The sequence below is a fragment of the Gossypium arboreum genome, chromosome 11 (assembly GCF_025698485.1).
Source record: "Gossypium arboreum isolate Shixiya-1 chromosome 11, ASM2569848v2, whole genome shotgun sequence".
NCBI lineage: Eukaryota > Viridiplantae > Streptophyta > Magnoliopsida > Malvales > Malvaceae > Gossypium > Gossypium arboreum.
The window spans coordinates 68,946,030-68,954,373 of NC_069080.1; the positions used below are offsets into that span (position 1 = coordinate 68,946,030).

Consider the following 8,344-nt stretch of genomic DNA (forward strand, 5'->3'; position numbering starts at 1 on the left):
TTGTTCCTTCGCTGGCCCATAACAGCTCCTATCATGAAGTCGCTTGTGTAACAAATCAATTCAAATGGAAAATCCCAGTCTAGTGTGACGATTATGGGTGTCGAGACTAGTCAACTCTTCAAATCTTTAAAAGCTCTTAAGCGCTCTTCATCAAATTTGAATGTCGCGTCCTTCTGCAATAATTTGCATAAGGGATTAGCAACTTTGCAGAAGTCATTGATGAATCTTCGATAGAAACTGGCGTGGCCCAAAAAGCTCCTAACACCCTTTATAGATGTTGGAGGTGGGAATTTCTCAATAACATCTACCTTTGCTTTATCTACCTCAATTCCATGTCTCGTTATCTGATGCCTTAGAATAATACCTGCTCGTACCATGAAATGACACTTTTCCCAATTGAGCACGAGGTCTATTTCTTCGCATCACCTTAGTACCTTGGCTAGATTGGCTAGGCAATCATCATATGTATCTCTGAATACTAAAAAATCATCCATAAAAATTTCCAAATATTTCTTAACCATGTCAGTAAAAATAGACATCATACATCTTTGAAATGTAGCAGGTACATTACATAAACCAAATGGCTTGTTCCTAAATGCAAATGTAACGTATGGGCAGGTGAATGTTGTCTTGTGTTGATCTTCTGGTGCTACTGTCATCTGATTATACCCTGAGTATCCATCAAGAAAACAGTAATAGTCTCACCCCGCGAGTCTATCCAGTATCTGATCCAAAAATAGCAAAGGAAATCTTTCCTAATTTCCTTGTTCAGCTTCCAGTAATCGATGCATATTCTTCATCCCATAACCGTTCTAGTCGGTATCAACTCATTATTCTCGTTTTCAATGACTGTGATACCTCATTTCTTCGGTCGTACTGGATCGGACTTACCCATGAACTGTCTGAGATGGGGTAAATTATACTCGCATCTAACCACTTGATGATTTCTTTCTTTACTATGTCCCTCGTGATGGGGTTCAGTCTTCGTTGTCCATCAATTGTCCCTTTCTTACCATCTTCTAGTATGATCTTGTACATGCATACAGATGGAGTAATACCGTGAATATCAGCTATGGTCCATTCGATAGCTTTCTTGAATTGTTTCAATACAAGGATGAGTTTCTCTTCTTGCTCATTGGTTAATTTTGCTAAAACAATCACAGGCAAAGTAGAAGCGTTACCTAAATCAACATATTTTAAATGTGAAGGAAGTACCATAAGTTCTAATTTAGGTGGCCCCTCGATTGACGCTTTTGGTTGGGCATAATCCCTATTCTCTAACTCCAAAGATTCAAAACAGGATTGCAGATTAAATCCCCTCTGATTAGCTTCTAGCAAAGTTAAGTACTCATCCTCCTCTTCATCATTTTGAGGGTCTGATGTCAAAATTTGTTCTAATGGATCCTCAACATAGTTGAGTTCCTTCTCCACGGTTAAATCCTCTAAATCGGACACTACAGAACAATCATCAATTCTGTTAGGAAATCGCATAGACTTAAAAACGTTAAATGTTACCTGATCATCCTGAACATGCATAGTAAGCTCTCCTTTCTACACATCAATAAAGGTCCTTTCGGTTGCTAAAAAAGGCCTTCTTAAGATGATTGGCACTTCCTTGTCTGCTTCAAAGTCTAGAACTAGTAGGAAAAATAAATTTGTCTACACATACCAATACGTCCTTGATTTTTCCTTCTGGGTGTGCTAAGGATTGATCTGCTAGTTGAAGTGTAATCATAGTAGGTCTAACTTCACATATCCCCAACTTCCTAAATATTGATATGGGCATCAAGTTGATACTCGCACCCAAGTCACATAGTGCTTTACCACAATATGTTGCTCCAATATTGCAAGGTATGGTAAAACATCCAGGATCCTTCAATTTTAGGGGTAGTTTTTCTTGAAGATATGCACCGTATTCATTTGTCAGGGCTACCGTCTCAAATTCTCCAAGCCTTCATTTTTTTGACAGGATATCTTTCATGAATTTGACGTAGTTTGGCATTTGTTCAAGTGCTTCAACCAACGGGATGTTGATATGAAGTTGCTTGAGTACGCCTAGGAACTTCTTGAATTGAATTTCCTGCTTCTGTTTCTAAAGTCTTTGAGGGTAGGATGGTGGAGGCTTCTTTACTAGAACTAGTTGATTTGTCTTCTGTGGAAATTCTGCATCTAACGAAGTTGTTAGTTGATCAGAATTAGTTGGTTCTAAAGTTACATTGTCAGATTTTATAGATTTTGGTTTTGGTGAAACTAGAATTTCAACACTCGGTTGAACTTCCTCTAAGTCTTGAACATCAGCTGGCTCCTTCTCAACTTCGACGGAATTAGGCTCTAAAGTATTTTTACTCCTCAATGTCAACGCATTGCTCCTTCCCTGGTTTCCTTGGATTCTCCGTATCACTAAGTAAAGCACTTTGTGGTCAGTTTCTGAGTTCAGTAGCAAGCTGGCCCATTTGGTTTTCCAAGTTTTTCAATGTAGCTACTTGGCTTTGGATTAAGGCATCATTCTTGGTGATGTATGCCTTCAACAAGTTTTCTAAGCCATTGGATGGTTCAACTTGAGGTTGTTTCTAAACTTGTTGGGGAAAACTAGGTGGCTGGGTCGATCTAGTTTGGGTGTAATTGTTACTGGTTCCAGCCCTTTGGTTACTATAGGAAAAATTCGGGTGGTTTCTCCATGATGGGTTATAGATATTGGATTGTAGTCCTTTCCTTCCTCGATTTTGGTTTTGGTTACCCATGTAATATATGGATTCTAGGTTCAATGGACATTCTTCAAACAAATGTCCTTCCCCACAATAGACACAGGCTATATTTTCAAATTGATTTGGTGGTTGTGCTACAAGACTATTAAACCCATTAGTAGTAAGATCTCTTAACATTGAGGATACTGATGATACTTGAGATGCTACTGAAGTAAGTGTGTCTACTTTATGTATTCCAGCAACTCGTCTTCCTGACGCTTCTCGATTGGTTAGGCATTGATAATTGTTACTGGTAATCCTCTCAATGATTTCATAAGCCTCATTGTAAGACTTATAAAGGAGAACACCGTTAGCAGAAGCGTCCACTACCATCATCGTGTGAGTATTGAGACCATTATAAAACTTCTCGAGTTGGATGCAATGTGTGATTCCATGATGAGGGCACTTCTGTGATAATTCTTTGTACCTTTCCCATGCCTCATACAAGGACTCATCATCCATTTGTTGGAAGGCAGTGATCTCATCCTCAACTTAGCATTCTTGCTAGGCGGGAAATACTTCATGAGAAATATTTTTACTAACTCTTCCCATGTGGAAATTGAATTTGGTTGCATTGAGTTCAACCAAGCTCAAGCCCTGTCCCTTATCAAAGATAGGAATAGCTTCAATCGTAATGTGTCTTCGGGTACTCTGGCTAACTTGACACAGTCACTCACCTCCATAAACAGTCTTAAATGGAGATGAGGATCTTCGATAGGCATTCCACTGAATTGGCCCACAGTCTGAAGGATTTGGAACATCACTGGCTTCAGCTCAAATTATTGTCCTCAATTTCGGGTATTCTAATGCCCGAATTAAGATCATGAAACACTGGCACGGCATACTGTCTTAAAGCTCTATCCCTATCCCTATCATCAGCAATAAGGATAGGATTTTGAGATAGGTTTGCTCCTTTTCCTTGTATCAAAATTTCAAGGTTTATCTCTTCGGTCCTTCTCTGATTCGCTTGTCTTCTTTGTTGTCGAAAAGTTCATTCTATCTCAGGGTCTACAGGGAGTAAATCAATAATTTGTTCAATACTCATAGACACCTGAAATAATCATAGAAAAATTAATTAAGTTAAAATTGAACAAAAAAATAAACCAAGATGCAAAACTAACAAATTCACAAATAATGACTTTTTAAAAAAGTCCCCGGCAATGGCGCCAAAAACTTGGAATGACGGAAATGTGCAAGTATACACAATCGTAACAAGTAATAAAGTGACAAGTAAATGTCAAGTTATCATACCCATAGGGATTGTGAAAAGAATTATTTATGAATGCTATTTAAAACACTTTGGTGAAGAAAAATATTTTGTCTGAAGAGGGTGATGAAAAACTAAGATTTTAAACTAAGTAAACTAAATAAATAAATCTCGAATGCACGATTTCAAAATACGATTTTAATCAAGATGACATAATTGTGTTAGATTAATTACATTTCTTAACTTAGAATTATTAAACTCATGTTTATATTGTTACGAATAAATTCACGGCAACTCGGTAATTTGCTAACTTATGAACATACTCACCTACCAAAATCCATTCATCTCTTGACTATATCCCTATGTCAATTTAACCAATTAAACAAATCTTAATAGGCAGATATGTTATTGAACATACATACTTATTAAATCAAAAAAATCTCTTGTACATATCCCTATGTCAATTTAAACGATTAATTAAATCTAATAAGCATATAAAAGACTATGTGAGGTAACAAGGTATCCCTACCTTGAAACAGTTTAACTACAATAACCTTGCAAGTTAAGCAAGGCAAATTTATCGTCAGATATTGTTGCTAATTTAACCTTCGCTACCTTAGATGATTAAACATGTACTGATTAAGTACTGTGTCCATTAATTACAAGTTCAATCCGTTTAAATATTAATTCATTAGTTACCTCACAATTGTAATGCAAGAATAACTTAGTCATGATTTTACTTAATCAAGCATCTTACCTAGGCCTATAACAACATAAACACAATTTTAACAATTTTAGCAAATTAAATGCAATCAACCTAACACAAATTAATTTCAAGCTAAATTGGTTAAATTAACCATTCCAACAACATAAATTTCCATATATATGTTCACCATAACAACAACAAAAATTAAAGAGATAGGGAACAAGAATCAAATCTGATGTTTTTTCGTTGCTTGACTAGTTTGCTCCGTTCTTCCTTCTCTGTTGTCCTCGTCGACTAAGGCTACTATGAACACTTAATTGCTTCTCCAAATGGCTGATGAATTCCTCTTTTCCAAGAGGATAAATCGACAAGAGAGCAAGGAATTTTGAATGGAAAAGAAGAGGGGAAGTGAAGAGAAGAGAGACCAGATGTGAATGCTTGAGATTTGTTTCAAATGACCAGCCTAAGGGAGTTTTTATAGCTGAAGAGGGCTACTAAAACTAGTTAAAATTATCAGCCAAAGAGCCCTCCCTTGGATGGCTACACGTGGCAAGGCTGATAGTTTCAACTTTGCTAATTTAGGCTTGGGGAAAATCTATAAAGCCACCAATTCTAGAGGGGTTTGTTTGCAACTTGAACAAGTCTTCAAGGGCCTCTTTGCAAGCTAAATAATCAGCCAATAAGTTGCTTTGGGTCAGTAAATGGACGGTTTTGGGCTGTCCACTTCTTGGTCAGTTCGGTTCACTCGATTCGACTCAACTAGACCACTTTTTCATAATTAATTAATAATAATTTATTTAATCCAAATTAAATTAGATATAAATTGAAATTAATTATATCATGAATTAATACACATAATTGGACCGACTTAGCCCGAAAATTAATTCGCATACTTCAAATTGCTTCTCGATTTTGAACTTCTAGCAGTGTCTGTCGAGTCGTTTTTTTTTTGCCCTTTGTCCAAACCTGTCGAAAAATGATCAAAATTAATCAAAATTAATTATAAAATTAATTAAAATTCAACATGTTTATCATTTAAGTGCAATTTTAATTATTTTATAAAATTTAATTATTTTTCGATAAGAATTTTATCAAAACTGCACGAATTTAAGTTAAAAAGGGCATGAAAAAGTGTGTATATTTTTGTGTTTCCAATTCCCTTAGTGAGATTTCGTTGAGGCATAATCAATAACGCCAAGTTAGAGACATTAGTATGTTGACAAGTAATTTTCGCCAATCCTTTCTTCCATAATTTTCCATAATTTCGTAACTACGGTAAATGTACAACTATAAGAATAAGCCAGTGGACTTTCATAACTTGTATCTGCCTCATTGGGCCCAGATCTTACATGTTACCATGTTAAAACAGTTAATACAAATTTAGTAAAATAGTTAAAAATTTCCCTTTTCTTAAAACATTTCTCTGTTTATTTTTTTTAAAACTCCATACAGAAGAAAAAAATAATATAATTAATAAAAAATATACATATTGCTTCGAACTTGTTACAATTCATTATAACACATGGCTTACAAAAGATAGTCTCTTAAGGTGTGGTCCTACTAAATGTCTATTTTCCCAAAACACCTACTGTATGCATAGTATCCCTGTTTGCAACATCTCTAGCGCGTTCTTGGCATTGTCTCTCCTAGCACCCCTACTTAAACAACAATATCTAAAACATAAACATAACACTAGTGAGTTCAAAGGAACTTAGTGAGTTTTGAACACAACTTACCTTTTTAAATTTTCTTGATAAGTTCTTCATCTTGAATATTTGGACTTCTCCATATCTACTTTTGATGAATACCTTCACACTGTCAGTTGTATACTTTCATACTTATACGCCACTCATCATTCTTATTGTATTCTCATTCACCCAACTATTTGGTTGACTCAAGGTCTTGACAGTAGATACTACCTTTTTCTTTTCTCTCCAAACATCTTTCAACAGTTATTCTTGAATAGTTGATCACATGCACTATTCTTGGCGGATACCACTTACTGTTCATACTTTTGGTAGATAGCCAAACTGATCTTGGTAAATCAAATCATAATTTTGACTAAACCCTGATTCATCCCAACACAAACTCATATCGATGAAGAATCCTCCAGTTCGTTCAAAAGAATTATGCACATCTTTGATACAGACACTAGACATCCAATATAACGAGCAACTTAGATTCCATCAGAGCTCAGAATAAGACATGATACTTTATAGATACATTGAATATCAAATAACTCAAAATTCCACGTTAATAGCATGGTAATTCAAATTGACGGACACCTTTATCGAATACGCCTATATACTAAATTGATAAATTTTCATGGCAGATGCCTTCTTTGAACATGCTGAATCGTACTTCATTTATAAGTTATTCGATTTTATCACAGAAATTTTCACATTAAAGTGTCAAACATAACATATCATAGACATACCAGAGTACGCCACTAGGACCTAACAGAATATGACACAAAGGCGACAAACATAATACGCTACAAAGGCTAACAGAATACGCCATAACAGATAAATTAGCATACGCCACAAAAGCCATATTAGAATGCCATAAAGGCCAAATTAGAATATGCCATAAAGGTCATTGGAATACCACCTAGACACCCTATGAACTACCGTGTTTGTGATATGGATTTTCCCAAACTCACATCGCGTGAGGTTTTCCCATCATCGCCTTGGGACACTAGAGAACCCCAGTCAATAAACACATATCATCTACCTCTTTTAGAATGTGCCATGGCCATAGAATTTTTTTTAAGAATTTTCATATAAGAATTCATGTTTAATGTCTCAACGGACTTCATTGATTACCACTGCATTGTCCAAACTCACATCACAACCTCTCCACACTTAGATACACCCCATTCCCAAATATTTTCAATCGCACATCAAATATCCAGTATAAACTTATATTTAGGTAGGCTGACTCATTTTCTTAACCAAATCATACCTCAATACATGTTTCATTCTCACCAACACAATCACATCACACAATGTATATTTCAGGCGCACACACATAAATGCTTCATAGTATCACATACGTACAATTCATCGTATTCCAAACCTACAATAACCTATATTAGGAAATACTTACTTATTTTCCAGTAATCCCTCATGCATTCACACGGTGTATTTAGGAACATCAATAACAATCAATCTACTTATACGAACTTGTATGAGTCAATATTAGAGACTTACCTGAGACTCACCTTGTAGAAGGTCAAAATCCTCAATTCTAAATTTCTTTCATGAACTTGTAGCATCAACTGCTTAAAAAAACATGGATTCACCGTTAAAACCCATTTATAGATAGATTGCTAACATCTCATCTACAGATAATCCCCATCCCTAACCTTTTAATCATAACTTGTTACATATATATATCTTAGTATCTTTACTCTTAACATGCAAAGTTGTCAAAATTACTAGACGATAGAATATCCTCCGTTTATTCCCAAGAATCCTTAGTTTCTAATTTACATAAGAATAGCAACCAACAATAACATTTGATATTTAAGAATTTGAGAGTCATTTTGAAGGAAGAAAAAACTTTCTCACAAACCCTACTCACACATATATATAATCCACTTCCATTTGGTGGAATCTGACAAGTGTCAAGAAACTTCAGAATATGCCCTTCCTAATGGCCTACAGAATTAGGAAGAAGCATAAA

At 35.4% G+C, this 8,344-nt stretch overlaps 1 non-coding gene across 1 annotated transcript; it reads left to right on the top strand.

The window, feature by feature from the left end:
- Window positions 1-3,132: 3,132 nt before the first annotated feature.
- LOC128284738 (small nucleolar RNA R71) lies at window positions 3,133-3,238 on the top strand. Its single transcript, XR_008275160.1, has one exon. It is a non-coding gene; the product is annotated as a small nucleolar RNA R71 (small nucleolar RNA).
- The last annotated feature ends 5,106 nt before the right edge of the window (window positions 3,239-8,344 follow it).